We start from the raw sequence: 18,483 nt of genomic DNA, 5'->3' as shown, positions 1-18,483 counted from the left end.
CAGCCCACAAGAATCGCTTTACGAAAGGAAACACAGAACCCCTAGGGGGGTCCGGGAGCATGTCCCCCCGGGGAGAAATTTTTTTTTTTTTTTTTTTTTTTTTTTTACATTTTATTGTAAAATGCATCAATTTCGTGCACTTTCAGAGAAAAATTAAGAAAATGTGTCTAGACTGTGACTGTCTGACTTGGGGCGCTCAAAGTACTGCAAGTCTGAACTGGAGTTGGATTCATTTTCTGTACTAGCTCTATGATCAACCTGAATAAACAAATTAAAGAATTTATTTTTCAAAGCAAGTTTTAGGTATCCAATTGATTATAATATATCTCTATATATCTCTGTCTATAAAATGACTTCATTGTTTATGCCATAATTCAGTGGTCTCCAAACTATTCCACATAGGGCTGCGGCGGGCACAGGATTTCATTCTATTTCATTCTAACAAAACAAGACAACACCTCTGCACCGATCTGGTGTCTTACAAGTGGAATCAGTTGATTGCAGTCAGGTGCTGCTTGTTTTAGCAGAAACGTCATTGGTTAAACTGTCGGTACTCGTGTAACGGGTGCACGCGAGTCCATGTGGAGCGTGGAAACCTCCCTGCCGATTCCTTCATGTAAGGACGCTAGCGGCTGTGCCGTTGGCTCGAGCTTATTGGTGTAGTGGTTACCGATCTTGCCTGCCGAGTGGAAGCGTCGTTGGCGCGCGGGTTCGCGTCCCGGCCTAGTCAGAGGTGGGAGCGGAACGCGGTGCGGCGCTGACACAGGGGTTACACTCGATCGGTTGAAACAAAACCCAGGCCCCACAGCGGCCATTGAGGACCGGTTTGGAGACCCCTGCCATACAAATAATCAATTTCAATGAAAATACAATAAACATTTCAAGACAAATCCTGTATACATAACCTTCATTGGAAAGTATTAACCAGACAACAAAACGATATATAAATGATTAAAAATATATTGTATATCATATCAGTTTAACTACCTAAACTTTAAAGTAAAACTATTCATTTTATTAATATTTTGTTATATTTCTTCTGAATTAATATTGCTATGCTGCGTGTGCATACATTGTTTTACGGCTAAAATATTTTTTCTTAAGAGTGGGATAGTAGGACGAGCATACTGTAACTTGACACGATTGCAAACGGGTACATCGATTAGCTGGCACTAACCCTTTAATTGTCATTTATTTCATTTAAAATGTAGCTACCTGGTGGATAACAATTGCCAGTATACCGAGCAAGTAACCCTCTTCATCCCAATTTACTTGCCCTGCGCTTGTCTGGGGAACTTCCTCCAGCTTACTTCCCTCTTCTTTTCTCTCTCCCTGCACCGGCTGCACGTCAGAGCGGCTGCCGCTCCCTCTCACCATTGCCGGGAGCTGGGTTGTTGTTATCCGACGTGGCCGTTGCAGCCAGACTGCTGCTTGCGAAAATATTTGTCGACTTATGACATTTTAATGCTTCACTCTCCAGTTTAATTTTTTTCTCCCTAACCTTCTCCGCGCCATCCTGCTCTTTTCTGTTTTTTGCCACCACCATCCATATTGTGCATTAACGCTCGTCGCTATTTTGCTTCCACAAGGAAGGAACCAATGAAGGCTACTCTGTGCTTTCTTCGTTCCTAGTCTATCAGATTGGCAGTCAACAGCCAGGCGCATTGCTGCCACCTGTCGGATTGGATGTGAACTGTAGATAATCAGAGGATAGAGGGGATAAAAACAGTGATGTATAATGAATGGCGGCCGCCGGCCGTCCACGGCACCGGCCGTTCTGTGATCCTCCAGAACCCACAGATTACCAGTCCGCCCCTGACTACTACATAGTCTGTGGTGATTGTTTGGTGCCCCGATTTCTTGTCGAATTACAGCAGTCCATCTCGCTCTCCTCTTCGGGTCTCTCAGAATACGGTAGAACTTCAAGTCTCTCCGTCTATCTTCTCTGTTACTGCAACCGACCGCCACACACGCCTTCGCCATTTTGATTATTAATGTTAACGAGCAGAATAACACTCCGTAATAGGAGGCATGTACGTAGCGGTAATGTGTAAACACGACGAGCTGACGGACAATATGGCTGCTCCAGTCAGGGGGGGGAGTTGTGACGTCATGTGATTGGGGTCTATAGACAAGTTTCCTGAGCGAAATATGGGCGCCGCCATCTAGGAAAATGTCTGCTTCGCACTTCCGGTCCGGTTGAGTAGCAGTGTATTAGCAGTGTATTGACGACGATAAAACTACGAAATCAAGCCAGAAAAACCCATGGAATCTTCAAAAATTGATTCAGCACGACCTAGATGACACGTAGATGAGATTGGATAGCAGTTCGTGTCACTTCGTTGATCATTCGTGGACAAAATTATTAACAACGGTCAGCCTGTGTTAACGTGAGGAATGGATTGATACTACGGCCATTAGTGACCAAAATGTGGTGAAATTACAAGTTATATTACATTTGCCGACTGCAGAAGGGCTGACATGGATTGTTTTGTTACAAGGAAATGCTACAAGGTTATGTACATATGATGTTAACACAGATAGTATGTCATTCTTTTTTTTTTTATTGCAGGCATTGATCGCAATAAAACATTTAGACATGATTCCATTTCTTGTTTTTTTTTAAAACGATTGGTGCACTCCAAAACAGGTCAATAAATCACATTTATAAAAGTATTGCAAAAATAGCATACGAGAATGTGATATCAGACCGCAGAGCTCCGGAGCCTCGTGAACAAATAGCGACATCACGGAGGCCCTCGGCGGCATTTAGATGTGCTTTTTTTCCCGTCCTCGGTAATTCCAGCTCCAATAGCATATATTTAAAGATGCTGCCGTTCACAAGTTCGTAGTAGGATCACAGCGATCTCGGCGAACCACAGTCTGTCACAATTCCTGCCTCTCTCTCGGCCTCTCCCGGGAGTCGAGCTGTCATCATCATTGTGGAACGCAAACGATATATGTTCGATATAGGTCCATCAACGTACAAGTCAAGTTGTCTTCCCTTTTATAACAGCGTTTCCCAGCTGTAAACAAACGAATAAAAACTTGTAACTCTTGGATTTATGCGGTGCATTCAAACACGATTAGCAACAGGCGGATAGCAGCAGTAGCAGAAGCTAGTTGTTGTAAAAACAATTAAACTTCGTAATTACAATCATCATCGTAATATCAATAGCAAAGGCAACAAGTCGTTTCATGCGCCAGATTTTAGGTTTCGTATTTTTAGAGCACATTACCTTCCATAACAGCGGGGGCATGACTGCAGGAGCTGTCAGTTTTGTACATCTCCTTCCGTCCCTCCTGTATGACGAGTACGAGCACCCATGGTTTGGAAATCAACATGGTACGAAGCATGGAGGCCTTGGCTTGGTTCTTCACCCGCCTACATCAAAATAACATTCCCGGGATCTTGTATAAAGACCTTCCAACTTCGATTCCACCGCCATTGACTTCAATGGTAAACAGGCGGAAACGGAAGGGGAAGGAAGACATAAGGAAGTAAACCGGTACCTCGAAAACTTGTCTATAAACAGGCGGCAATCTAGTCCACCAATTGGATCACGCGCTGGCACACCGGGTGCACCAATAAGAACCTCGCGTTGATGTGTCAATCACGGTGCTGCCGCCAGACCCCGGTGACGCTACAATATTCTGACAGAATAGCCAACGACGTCATGCATTAAGAGAGACAATAGCTAATTAATATGCTAACTCGCCACCCTGTGGTCTGGGGTGTGAATTGCAACCTGTCAAAATGACGGGCGGACTTCAGTTTTTTCCGTCACCGTTTTAAAAAAACGGTCAACGACGGAAAATATCCGGTTAACGCGACCCCTGACTAGGAGCCATGTCATCGCAGGCAGGCGCTGCCACCCAGCGGCCGGAGGGATTCTCTTCAAATTGGTCCCGTGAAAAATCATAAAAAACTGACATTTTTATGAATTTATAAAACCCACCCAGACCACGAGGATACTATGTGAAAGTAGGACTTGTCCGGGCAAAAGAGGACGTTTGGTCACCCTACTCGACGCCCAATCCATTTAGACTGGGAACGTTCGTTCATTGAAAAATAAAGCGTTAACAGTCATTTGGTCTGATTTTTGGGGCATTTCCAGGTCACTTGCTGTTCATTTTAGGGCATTTACAGTTCATTTCCTGTTGAGTTTGAGTCACTGCCTATTCATTTGGGTGATTCCCAGGTCACGTCCTGTTCTGTAACTCAAAATAAACAGGAAGTGACTAGTGCTGTCCCAAACGACTAATTTCCTCCCGATTAGTCAGCCGACTATTTTTACGATTAATCGACTAATCTACCACTTTAATAATGACATTTTTGTTCAAGCTTACTAATTCACAAAAAAAATTTGGAACACCTAAATTCTTTATTAACATATAAATAAAAAACATAAATATCAATAATAAATCACAAACAATGAGGTCAAATGCTGCTGGCATTAACTAGTGCAAAAAATGTAAACGGAACCACTGTGACTTCACCTCTTTAACAGGAGTCAAAACAATTCTTATTTTTTGTGTGGTATGTCATTGTCTATATTGTTCTAAATGTTAAAATGAATTGCAATGTCCCGGACAACCATTTTCAGAATAATTTTTGTGAGTTCAGATGCTTTTCTGGTGTGCATTCCGCATTTTTGGGGGATGGGAAAAACTGTTCAACTTTTGTTTGTTTTAACCTGAAAATAGATCAAGTAGAGGGCACACTGAAATATTACCACAATTATTTTGAATGAAAGGCACACATACCCGCAGTAACAAAAATTAAATATATAGTATTAATTTTAAAGTATACTACTATATGTAATACTTTATAATATTAAGTAACTAACATTAGTGCAGTCATGGACTACAGTAAGCAGGCCAGTGCTGTTTCCATATATATTTTTATTATGTATATACAGGATATATGTATATATTTTCCCCAAGTGGGAGCTTCCATGATCCTAATAAATTTAATAATAATTTGAAAAAAATATTATATAATTATATTATACATGTATTAATTATTTTATTAGATAAAAATGCACGTTGATACGACGCACATAAAGGCAACTTCCATTTTTTTAAAAATCGTTAGAAGGTTGTATGGACTTACAATCCGCGAGCTTGTTGTTTCTTGTTGTCTTCGAAAATTACACTTGGGTGACGGCGCTTCAAGTGTTCATTCATAGCCGACGTGCTATCGTGGTATGCGAGCTAAGCTTAGCAAAGAGTACACAAAGTGGCACCCTCCATATTTTCCTTGAAATAATTCCAGGCTCTGGCTATTCTGGTCCACATTTTTGGCTTTATGCCGCTTTCACGTGTTACCAATTCTGCCCTTTTTGGTAATTGGCAGTGTTTTCAACTCCTCGCCATAGTGAGGAGTGAACCGGCGATTCACTTGGCTCGTTGTCGTCGGTTCGTCAGATTTCCTCCTCAGGAAGGCGGCGGCATGCATAAAAACACCTAGAGGCGTCAGATGGCTCTTTATGGATACTACGCAGCCACTCAACTCAGCGCTACTCGCGCACTTTTCCAACGCACCGATCTCGCTCCCTCTCTCTCGCTCGCCCACTTTCTTCCTCTTTGCTCAATCTGGCAACGCCGGTCACATTGAAATAACAGCGGCCCCCTTGGGGGTGCCAGTAACAACCGCTTGTATCGCGAGCGCCCGCCATTCTAAACTTTAGCCGCATGTAATTTTTTTTTAACCCATCATTACCCGTCGACGGTATGTTTTGCCCGTCGACGCATTTACGTCATCGATGACGTCGACAACGTCGACTGGTCAGGACAGCTCTAGAAGTGACACATCAAATACTCCAAAATCAACAGGAACTAACTGAATATCAACAAGTAAATGATCTTAAATGGCCCCATATTACCTCATTGCCTGGCATTGGCTGCCAGTGACGGCCATAGACGTTCAATCCGTTTGAAGTGGGAGCCCTCCCAGTTCAAATGGATTGGACGTCTACTAGTGGTAAACTCATTCCAATTCACAGCAGAAACTTGTTTTTCTGTTTATTAGTTGTTTGTAGAAAATTGTAGAATGATTTCCTGACCAATGTATCGATAACCGTAGTATCGCCATATCGTCAGATCATCGTTATCGTGAGCTTTGCATCGCAAATCGTATCGTATCGTGAGGTACCAAGAGGTTCCCACTCCTAGTGAGCACCATACCTGCCGAGTTGTACGGTTTCGGCGTAATTTGTACAAGTGAGCACCAGTGTTGTTAATCTTACTATTAAAAAGTAATTAATTACAGTTACAAATTACTTCTCCCAAAAAGTAATTGCGTTTGTAACTCAGTTACCTGAATGTTGAGTAATCAGTTACTTGGCAAAGTAACTGGAGATAATTATCAGGGCTTTTTTTTTTTCCTCAAAAAAAATTTTTTGGGGGAAAAATTGAAAAATAAAATCAAAAAATAGGTCACACAATGTGTAGTTTAAAGGGTTTTTGGGACAATTGACCCTAGCCCAATTCTTTACCCTAAACTTAACTAGACACACGGGTATTGCGGATATTGCGATAACTAGATAGTAACCTTTGCTATGTGTGGAAGTCATTTAATGTTGTGAATCAACCGTTAAAGTTGTTCAAATTGCTCCCGTTATTGCATTAGTTCCCTTCTGTCTACTTTCAACCTGTGTAAGTTTGAAAACTGTTTCATCATTTAAAGATAGATTTAAGTTAAGTTTTGCCGATTTAGGAGCATTTTAGATAGAAAGTTACTTAGGTTCGCTAGGAAGGTTCTCTACAACAGGGGTCCCCAACCTTTTTTGCACCTCGGACCGGTGTGATTTCGGTCTTTTTTTTACGCACTGGTGTTCTGTCAGATTTTGCACCCTTATAAAATTTTGCTCCAAAAGCTTTTATGGCGGTGAAAAAAGCCCTCTTTTATATTCAGTTGGACTCTCAATGTTATCCAACGGTGCTAAAAAAACTATTTACATCATATACATACATGTGCAACACAAAAATGGCGTAAATTAATGCTTAACGACACGGCGAACTCGTTAAGTGAGAGAGCTGCGTGCAGTTGTTGTGTGCAGCTAACATGGCAAACATAAGTTAATATTCCTTTCTTTAAAGAAAGAAAGTGTGTACTTTGGAAATGCTGCATTCGCGGTCATTTTTAACGTTATGCACGTGCCAAATCTGTCAGAACACTGGCAAAGTGCGGCAGAAAAATTCAGCAAATATAAAATAACATTTGTTTTTAGCCCCGTCATGTTAAGTGCAGGGAAAATACAACTCACCCGCTGAATCAGTGGGAGGCCTGAGCTTGTTTCGTTTGTTTCAGTGCTCTCCTTGCGATGTCAGGATATTCCGAAATTACTTTAATCCAGAACCTCGGTAGAGTTGTTGTCTCAAATGTACGTTTAAGGTCGCCGTGATTTGCTACAAGCTGATACTCCTGTTGCACAGACATGTTCGAATCACTCGGTTTATTCACATACGGGTCACGAATCCACTCCTTCGCAGTTCGTGGGTCTGTAGATATTGGGAAGTAGCGTAGATTTTGTTTTCTTCGAGGTTTTAGGCTCATCTTCTGGCTCATGAGGTTCCCTTTTCCCCGTAAAAAATCTGTCCAAAGTCTGTTTTTCAGTCATTCTAGGGTGGGGGCTAATTATTTCTGGGAAGAAATGTGATGGGTGACGACCTACGTCATACGGTATTATCGAGGCCAATAGATATACATAGATATACAAAACAAGATGTACTTCTAACAGTCCAATCAATACATTTCTATGACGACCTCCCATTCTGTAGTTGAATATCTAGAGTAGACAGGGATATTGGTGTGTTAAGCATCACAGGCCAAAGTCAATTGGCCAGAACGCAGTCGTTAATAAATGATTTATTATTTCTGCACGGCCCTGAACCAAATGCGACACGGACCGGTACCGGTCCACGGCCCAGTTGTTGGGGACACCTGCTCTACCACAGAGCCTTCCTGAGAAGTCTACTGCTTTAAGATGGCAGCTGTTTACTAACGCATCTAGTTCTTTATACGTACATGTTGCTAATGCCACCGTGTCTGTCATTTGTATCTAGTTCTGTATATATGTGATATCTACCGTAGCATCACGTGGGCGTAGTTTGTAGGCTATCGGCTACAGTCAGGTATTATTGGAGCCACTTAGCATAGTAACATCGCGTTTGCAACGCCTCAGTAACGGTAATGGCGTTGCCATAATGAGAAAAGTAATAAATTAGATTACTCACTACTGAAGAAAATAAGGCCATTAGTAATGCCGTCATATTCTAATGCCGTTATTAACAACACTGGTGAGCACCGATATTTAAATGTGTATGCCGTACGTTCAAAAGCTGTACGTTTTTCTTTCTCCGTTCGGATTTTGTGACCGTTTCGGCAAAGAGACAATGCACCAAAAAGGTCTGCGTTACGATGCGTTACTACGTTGGTTGAATGACGCGAGAAAAGTCATGCTGCGCTAGATATCACATGCATATACTGTAGAACTAGATGCAAAATGACAGACTCAGTAGCGTCAGTAAGCAGCCGCCATCTTAAAGCAGTAGACAGCAGTAGAAAGGCACTGTTGTAGTGAACCTTCCTAGCGAACCTAAGTAACCTTTTATCTAAAATACTTCTGAATCGGCAAAATCTTGACTTGAATGTGTTTTTAATAGGGCTGTCAAAATTATCGCGTTAACGGGCGTTAATTAATTTTTTAAATTAATCACGTTAAAATATTTGACGCAATTAACGCACCCGCTGGCATATTGCCTCAAACATTACAATGAGGCCGTTTATGGACATTAAGAGTGAAGAGAATGCCACCGGCCGCTTGGGGGCAGCGCCGTTCCATACTCATGTCTTCTAAATGTGGGAGAATTAGTAGTTGTGAGACGTTTATGCTGTATTCACAATGCAATGCAAATTGCTATTTGTGCTCCACACATATTTCGGTAAGTTTTCTGTCTTTTAGTGGCAATTATGTGTCTCTTGTTTTATTTTGGGTAAGATATGTACAGATACAGTGGGGAGAACAAGTATTTGATACACTGCCAATGGGTTTTGGCAGTGTATCAAATACTTGTTCTCAGTGACGTGCAGTCAGGGGAGGCAGGTGAGGCAGAGCCTCACCTGTCATCATGACAAAAAAATAATTATAGCATCAAATTTATATTAATATTTGTCCATTGCTCTTTATGTATGAATTAATTTCAAACATTTTTTATAGTCAAAATCGCTGAATTTGCCCATTTCCTGTTCAAATAACAAAATGAAACGAGAGGTGCGGCAGCAACGAGTAAAGCCTCACCTCTGATTGCGCAATCCATAACAAACTGGGTTGATACATGGAATTGGAGCGTGCTGGTTGCCGTACATCTGCATGTCGCCATTATAATGTTTCCAGATACGTTTATTTGACCTGATTTTCCACAGTATGGCTAATGTCTTTAACCCTTAAAGTTTAATTTTTGTTAGCGACATATTTAGTTTTGCTGATGGAAAATAAAACCGCAGTGAAAAGGCACAGCTTGCGGCAGATAGTACTCTGCCGCACTGAAAGGGGGCGTACGTGAAACTGGACTTTCCGTCAAAAGTGGACGCGATTAACAACACCGGAGCTAAAAGGTTTGCTTCAAACTACGGGACAGAAGATAACTCGCGCTTTTCAAATGGACTGGTACACCCGAAAAGACTGGCTATGTGGCTGTCCTTCGAAAAAATCGGCTTTGCTGCTTTCCCTGCCTTTTTTTCTCAACTTGTGCCAATAACTGGACTAACACGAGATATTGTGACATTAAAAAACTACCACGAAGCCTCAGCAAACACGAGAGCTCGACCACTCACATTCAAAGCCTGATTGCTTTAAAAACTTTTGGAAGCTCAAGGATCGATTTGGCTTTGACGAACAGCGGAAGCTCAACGGTAGCATCCAGAATGCTAAGGTAAAGAGTTTGAAATACCTCATTAATGCAACCTGCATCCTAGCTAAACAGGAGTTAACATTTCATGGTAACGATGAGCGTGTAAGCTCTTCTAAACGTGGCATATATGTAGAACGATTACATGGTTTTGCTAAGAAAGATGAAAGGTTAGCTAGACATTTGGACACATCCACTGTGTGTTCTGGCTTGTCAAATAGAACACAGCGATCTAATTGAAGCAATCCTCTCCATTGAGGCGGAGAGATTTTTTTAAGGTAAAGGAAAATAAGGAGGACTTTTACAAAAAGGGCGTAGGTTTGCATAGGGACGGTAGGGACATAACACTACCAACTTTTCAGGATGCTAAAATTGTCCCCACCAACGTTTAAGCAACCTTACCTTTTTTGCATGATATAATGTTCAGTTATATAGAGAATTTAGATCTTTCAATAGTTCCATATGTTGTAAGGATAGAATTGACCCTACCATTATTAAGTAAATTATTTTCATTATGTTTATGCTAATAAAAACCAGACATTTATTCAGGAAGTTTTCAAAATGTTTCTTTTGTATTTTTTGAAAACAAAGGTTTGAATCGAACAGTGTATCATCTGAACCAATGCACATAAAAGTTATTATCAGTAAATAAGGATTTATTTTGCATTGATCATTTTGCCTATTAATTAACTAGGTTCATATACATGAGAAATGTGGCCCTTTGCCCCCTTCATCCAATCTGTTTGGTCTTATTAATGTCCTAACTAAATTTTGGCCTTAAATAAAATATTATTTGTTTTTCTTTTCACACTTTTTGTTTAGCAATCTGTAATAAATTGATTAAAGTATCAGAATTACAAGTTTTAAAAACAACTGAATATTTCACTAAAGGTCATAATTGAATTCTGTGGTTTTGTACATCACTCTTTACTCTCATTTATGTTGCATGAATTATCGCAAATGCATGTTATTTTCTTACTTTTACGTATCGATAATATGTACCGTGTGTGCGTGTTTTGTGAAGAATGCTGATGAGATATGAAATAACCAGTAGCCAATTGAATAAACTACCCTTTTTGGTTTATATATTTGGAAATCTGACACTAAAGGAGTCAGTGCCTCACCAACCATGAACCTCACCGCACGTCACTGCTTGTTCTCCCCACTGTATATGTTATACAGTAAAGGCGAGTGGACACAGGCCATATTGGCGCCGTTTATTGGCATAAGCTTCTCCTTCACAACAAACATAAGTATCCTTTAGTGAAAGCACAACAAAAATAATATTCCTATCGCTCAAAAAAAAAATAATGTTCTCAAAAAGAAAAGCACTTCAGTCTATAGTAATGAGGCCCTATTCTGACACACAGTTAAACAACAGTGCTAAATAAACTGGCATTCCATATCAATTTAGCTATGCAAAATACACGTAAAACTTTTCACTCTATTTTTATTATCGTTATTTTTATTCTTCTTATTATTATAATATTAACTCTACTTTTGATTGAAAATTTTACAAATTTTATTACAACGAAAACATGAAGAGGGGTTTTAATATAAAATTACTATAACTTGTAACTATAACATTTATCGTTTAAGAACTACAAGTCTTTCTATCCGTGGATCACTTTAACAGAAAGAATGTTAATAATGCCATTTGTGGATTTATTGTTACAATAAACAAATACAGTACTGATGTACAGTATGTTGTATGTATTTTTCTGTCATGTGTCTTATCTTTCCATTCCAACAATAATTTACATAAAAATATGGCATATTTTAGAGATGGTTTGAATTGCGATTAACTGCGATTAATTACGATTAATTAATTTTTAAGCTGTAATTAACTCGATTAAAATTTTTAATCGTTTGACAGCCCTAGTTTTTAAATGATTTAACAGTTTTAAAACTTTCACATGTTGAAAGTAGACAGAAGGGAATTAATGCAAAAACGGGAGTAATTTTAACAACTTTAACGGTTGATTAGAAACATTAAAATACTTCCAAACATAGCAAAGGTTACTATGAAAACATGAAAGGTAACACCAGTTACTTTGCCAAGTGACTAATTACTATTACATTCAGGTAACTGAGTTACTAACTCAATTACTTTTTGGGAGAAGTAATTTGTAACTGTAATTCATTACTTTTTTAAAGTAAGATTAACAACACTGGTCATAAAGATGCAGTCTGCAGAATGAAAAGTGACGAAAGCGGAGATTTTATTCTGGCAATTTGTTGCCGAACACAATTTGCCTATTGCTGATCACTTCTGAGAATTAGCAAATGAAATGTTCCCTGACTCAAAGATTGCAAGTTTTATCAATTGACCTTTTCAATTTATAATTGGACATACTAACAAACTACCTTCAAGTCCAACTAAATTGCGAGCTGAAGTGCCATGAAGTGCAGCCATCAAAAGACATGATAGAAATTGCCAAAAGTGCTACAATGGGGCAAATAAGTATTTAGTCAACCACTAATTGTGCAAGTTCTCCCACTTGAAAATATTAGAGAGGCCTGTAATTGTCAACAAGGGTGAACCTCAACCATGAGAGACAGAATGTGGGGGAAAACCCCCAGAAAATCACATTGTTTGATTTTTAAAGAATTTATTTCCAAATTAGAGTGGAAAATAAGTATTTGGTCACCTACAAACAAGCAATATTTCTGGCTGTCAAAGAGGTCTAACGAGGTTTAACGAGGCTCCATTCGTTACCTGTATTAATGGCACCTGTTTTAACTGATTATGGTATAAAAGACACCTGTCCACCATCTCAGTCAGTCACACTCTAAACTCCACTATGGCCAAGACCAAAGAGCTGTCGAAGGACACCAGAGACAAAATTGTAGACCTGCACCAGGCTGGGAAGACTGAATCTGCAATAGGTAATACGCTTGGTGTAAAGAAATCAACTGTGGGAGCAATTATTAGAAAATGGAAGACATACACGACCACTGATAATATCCATCGATCTGGGGCTCCATGCAAGATCTCACCCCGTGGTGTCAAAATGATAACAAGAACGGTGAGCAAAAATCCCAGAACCACACGAGGGGACCTAGTGAATGACCTACAGAGAGCTGGGACCACAGTAACAAAGGCTACTATCAGTAACACAATGCGCAGCCAGGGACTCAAATCCTGCACTGCCAGACGTGTGCCCCTGCTGAAGCCAGTACACATCCAGGCCCGTCTGCGGTTTGCTAGAGAGCATTTGGATGATCCAGAAGAGGACTGGGAGAATGTGTTATGGTCAGATGAAACTAAAATAGAACTTTTTGGTAGAAACACAGGTTCTCGTGTTTGGAGGAGAAAGAATACTGAATTGCACCATACCCACTTTGAAGCATGGGGTTGGAAACATCATGCTTTTGCGCAGTTTTTCTGCAAAGGGACCAGGATGACTTATCTGTGTAAAGGAAAGAATGAACGGGGCCATGTATCGAGAGATTTTGAGTGAAAATCTTCCATCAGCAAGGGCATTGAAGATGAGACGTGGCTGGGTCTTTCAGCATGACAATGATCCCAAACACACAGCCAGGGCAACAAAGGAGTGGCTTCGTAAGAAGCATTTCAAGGTCCTGGAGTGGCCTAGCCAGTCGCCAGATCTCAACCCCATAGAAAATCTGTGGAGGGAGTTGAAAATCCGTGTTGCCCAACAACAGCCCCAAAACATCACTGGTCTAGAGCAGATCTGCATAGAGGAAGGGGCCAAAATACCAGCAACAGTGTGTGAAAAGCTGTTGAAGAGTTACAGAAAAGGTTTGGCCTCCGTTATTGCCAACAAAGGGTACATAACAAAGTATCGAGATGAACTTTTGGTATTGACCAAATACTTATTTTCCACCATGATTTGCAAATAAATTATTTAAAAATCAAACAATGTGATTTTTTTCCCCCCCCCCCACATTCTGTCTCTCATGGTTGAGGTTTACCCATGTTGACAATTGCAGGCCTCTCTAATATTTTCAAGTTGGAGAACTTGTACAATTAGTGGTCGACTAAATCCTTATTTGACTCACTGTACATACAATTAAAACAAAAGTCACTGTTAAATTTTAGTAATCATGATGTAGCTGAAGGTATTGATTGTACTTTGATTATACCAGGTTATAGTGACAAATTATTACCAATAAATTCATATTATTTTAAAATTTTAGTTTTTTGTTTCATATTGCACAACGCTAACGCTGTATAAAACGTAAGATTAGTCACCAATTTGTAAGGGCATACGTCACTATTTGTAAGATTGCCAACAGCCTCGGGTTGACAGGTATGTAGATCTGAGGAGAAATTTTTTAAGGGGGGCAGGGGGATTTTTTAAAATGTCGGACGCTTGGTATCCAAGCGGGGGAAGCGCACAAAGCCAAAAAAGCGCACCAGAGTGGCCAAAACATTGACTTATTTCACCGAAACAAAGGAGGGTACACTGTTGTGTCCTGTCTCTTCAATGCCAAGCTTGGCTGCACGTCGGCCGTGAATGAACAAGCGCCGTCACCCAGTTGTAATTTTGGAAGACGACAGGACACAATTACAAGCTTGCAGATCGCAAGTCCATCTAACTAACTAATGACATGTTTTATTGAAGTCGCTAAGCCTGTCGCAATATGCAATGAGTCCGTTTACCGCACGGTAAATTAGAATGAGGTGGGAACAATTTGAGGATCCTGAAAAGTTGGTCTTGTTATGACCTTACCTCCCTATGCAAACCTATGCCCTTGTCGTTAGGGTATGCGAAATGAAAAATGCCCCCCCCAGTGATATGGCTGCAACTAATGATGATTAATCGATTAGTCAGATAAATGTCACTTTTTTCAATTACCTTAACAATTTCAGTTGAAATAGTCTTAGGCATGCTGTCACTAACAATGAAGACAAAATGGATGACTAGTTCCTTCAAAAATATATATTATATAATTTTTTTTTTTTTTTACAGCTCCTGACTCTAGTCTACATCTGTTACTGTTTTAAATACATATAACTTGTCAAAGTTTTTAGTAAAGGTTCCGAGTATAAAACATCAAAATAATTTCTCAGTACAAAAAAAGTCCAGTTCATTCAAATTAACTCCTTCAGACCTAAGCATGCTGCTGCCAAAGGACATGACGTGTTCGCATCACTATACCAATAAATACACTGAATTTAGATGCTGTTGCCACTTCTGGGAAATGATTGGATGAAACTGCACCGATCGAAATCAAATTATGAGATTTGGCACGCTCTCTTTGCTATTTTTGGCTCCTTAGAATGGCTGACCAAACGCAGCTTCAAAAAGGATAACACAAAGTACTCATTTCTCATTAAAAACACATTAACACTAAAAATAACCAATAAAAGCATGAAATAACCCCCACCAAAAATTGCACTTTTTCTGGTGTTTGAGTAGGGTCAAAATCAGCGCAGATTTTTTTTTTTTTTTTTTTTTTGCCCAGCAGAAAAATGCGGGTCTGAAGGGGTTAAAAAAAGTGTGGCTGATTGACATTTTTTTTCTTGTGAGGCACTGATTTAATTCTGTCAATGACCAGTGTTTTTAATAATGGCGTTAGAGTGTAACGGTGTTTCTAACGATGTTATTTTTTTAGTAGTGAGCAATCTAAATTAATTACTTTGCTCATCTTGGCAATGCCGTTACCGTTACTGAGGATGTAAAGGGATGCTTTACTACATTGGTTAAATGACACGAGAAAAGTCTGAGAGACACGGAGATGAGAAGGAAGGAGGAGGCCGTTGCAAACATGATGCCAGGTGGCTCCAATAATACATGCCTATAGCCGATACTAGCCTACAAACTACGCCCACATGATGCTACGGTAGATATCACATGTGGATAGAACTAGAACAAGTAAAATGATAGACTCACTGGCGTTAGTAAACAGCCGCCATCTTAAAGCAGTAGACTTCTCAGGAAGGCTCTGTTGTAGAGAACCTTCCAAGTGAACCTAAGTAACTTTTTATCTAAAATACTCCTAAATCGGCAAAATCTTGACTTGAATCTATCTTTAAATGATAAAATAGTTTTAAAACTGTTACATGTCGAAAGAAGACAGAAGGAAATTAAGGCAATAATGGGAGCAATTTTAACAGCTTTAACGGTTGATTCAAAACAATAAATGACTTCCAAACATAGCAAAGGTTACTAAGTTTTTTTGGGGGGAGGGTGAAAAAAAAACAAAAAAACATTAAGGCTAACATCAATTACTTTGTCAAGTAAATAATTACTCTTACTTTCAGGTAACTGAGTTACGAACGCAATTAGAAGTAATTTGTAACTAATTACTTTTTTAAAGTAACATTAACAACACTGTCAATGACTAATTTATTTTCTTTAATCAAACTAAATAACAAAATCCAATAAGCAGAAGGCTGACTGTAATGAGCAGTTTTTCATAAATACATTCCAAGCCCAATTTCAAAGCACCATCATTTGACAATTTACAGTTTGAATGGGACTTTCAGTGACCTTGAGCTGTTATATAAATGGGTTTGTGTCTATCATTTCTTTATAGAAAGAAATGAGACAACTTTACAATCTAACAACTCAATTATATAATATGCTAATATTTTTCTTCAAAACACAATACAACACTGATTTGCATGATCGCTAACTTGCTTAGTGCTCCGTGCTAAGTAGTAACGTCTCATCAAGAAAGAATACAAAGAATACAATTAGCTTTTTTAACTCACCTCTGATAGAGCCACACTGGATCTAACAACACACACGACGCAAGACAATCTAACTCTCGCGTAAATATTTTTGATTCAGCAGCTACACCTGACTGTAGCAGTGAACTCTCTCTCTCCCTCTCTCTCTCTTGCGCCAATCACTGGCGCGTGCGAACCCTCACATTACGCACAGACCCAAACGTGACTGCTCATACTGTAGCTGCCGGCAAAAATCGATAATCACATTTTTTGGCAACAATTCATTGACTTTCCTAATGAAAAAAAAAAAAAAAAAAAAAAAAAAAAAACAGCAGTGGGAGTAATTTTGACTGGGGATTCCTTGTGACTGCGCCCCCTGTCGGCTCACGCCCATATGCTGCGAATTCGCTGCTCAAAGTGTAGTTGCGCCAGGGGCGCTGCCAGGGATTTTGGGCCCCATGAAAAGATATCACTTTGGGCCCCACCACCAGTGCTGGGACACACACATTTAGAGTATCAACTACATAATTTACTGTATTATGGTGACTCTTTACACACTAATTTGTGCATTTTTTGCATTAATATAAGATGAAAATATATTTATGTAAACATACAGCGTATAGAGCAATAATGAATAGACTGATATAATCTATAAGAAATGTACTGAAGGTCATCTTTTACAATCTAAATATATTTTTATATATTTATATATGGCGGAAAACAGGTGACTTGAAGTTCCGCTCTGAGACCCCCAATTTGGCCAACTTTCAAAATTGTCCGATATGCATGTGTGATACATCATTGGGAAGCTTAAATTCTCTATTTTCTGGGTCAAGAAAATTTTTGAACAGGAGGGGATTTAAAAAAAAAAATAAAAAATTTAACAGTAAAACCATAACTGAAGGCGAGAGCACGCAAGACCAGAATTAAAGACACCACGATTTTAACGAGATATTATCGTGTACTTACCTTGTTTCGATCCAAAAACTCCATGCGGCAGGTATCATCAAGTGTCAAGACACAGATGTGAATGGCCACAGCCGGATTTTTGGGGGATTTTATGGGTGAAACATAGTAATATCACAAGGGTCGTGATGCAGAAATCGCTGACATCACGGAGGGGTCGAGATGTTCTTTTTCATATATTTACCCTTTTAAACGTTTTTTTTCTTCAAATTTTCGTTGTTGGGATCGATTCTTTATCACCTAACATATTGGAGAAATAGCGACAGTAACAAAAAAATACAATTAATCGATAGTTATGAGGTAGATATCCGTGACTTTTTTACAGACGCCATTTTTTTCATTGTGACGTAATTTGTTTAAAAGCTGAAATATGCGAGTAAATAATTTTTTAAGTCGCTTTTTTTTTTTAAACTAAATATTAGAGATCAATTAATGATTCTAAGCTAAAAATGACAGACATTTTGATTAATAAATATAATTAATTACCTTCGTTTTATGGCTGGGTTGAAATAAAAGCGGTTGCGCAACGTCTGTAAACTGGGGTTTTCAGCGTAAAAGGGACAAATTAAAAATTGGGAGCTTAAGTCACCATGAATCTGCTATGGCAGCATATAGACATATTGTTCTATCAAACACAACAGTTCTTTTGGCTTGAAATACAGTAGTTTATTTTAAAGAGGAGTGCAAGAGCAGAAACTGCTTTTTCAGTCTTGTCTGTGTTTTCCGCCATATACAGTATTAATATTCTCTAAGCAAATACCATCATGAATGACTTGAAGACTTGATGACTAAATGTTTTAACGTAAACGGGAACTTTGAAGTAAGGTTGGCCAACCATGTTTTTGAATAATATCAATGGCTAAACAATTATAAGCATATTTTCATTATTTTTTTTAACGCAACCCTTCCAGATTCTTTGTTTAACCCATAGCAACGCCCTTGACAATGAAAATGCT

General features: G+C 39.3%; 1 protein-coding gene across 2 annotated transcripts in view; it reads right to left on the bottom strand.

The window, feature by feature from the left end:
- The window catches only part of LOC130932147 (hemicentin-2-like), a 73,588-nt gene that overhangs the window by 22,746 nt on the left and 32,359 nt on the right, over positions 1–18,483 (bottom strand). The gene's annotated exons all lie outside the window — the stretch shown is intronic.

This window comes from Corythoichthys intestinalis, chromosome 16 (genome assembly GCF_030265065.1).
Source record: "Corythoichthys intestinalis isolate RoL2023-P3 chromosome 16, ASM3026506v1, whole genome shotgun sequence".
Classification (NCBI taxonomy): domain Eukaryota; kingdom Metazoa; phylum Chordata; class Actinopteri; order Syngnathiformes; family Syngnathidae; genus Corythoichthys; species Corythoichthys intestinalis.
The sequence above is the reverse complement of the archived record's forward strand: the minus strand, read 5'-3'. Positions and strand labels throughout refer to the sequence as shown.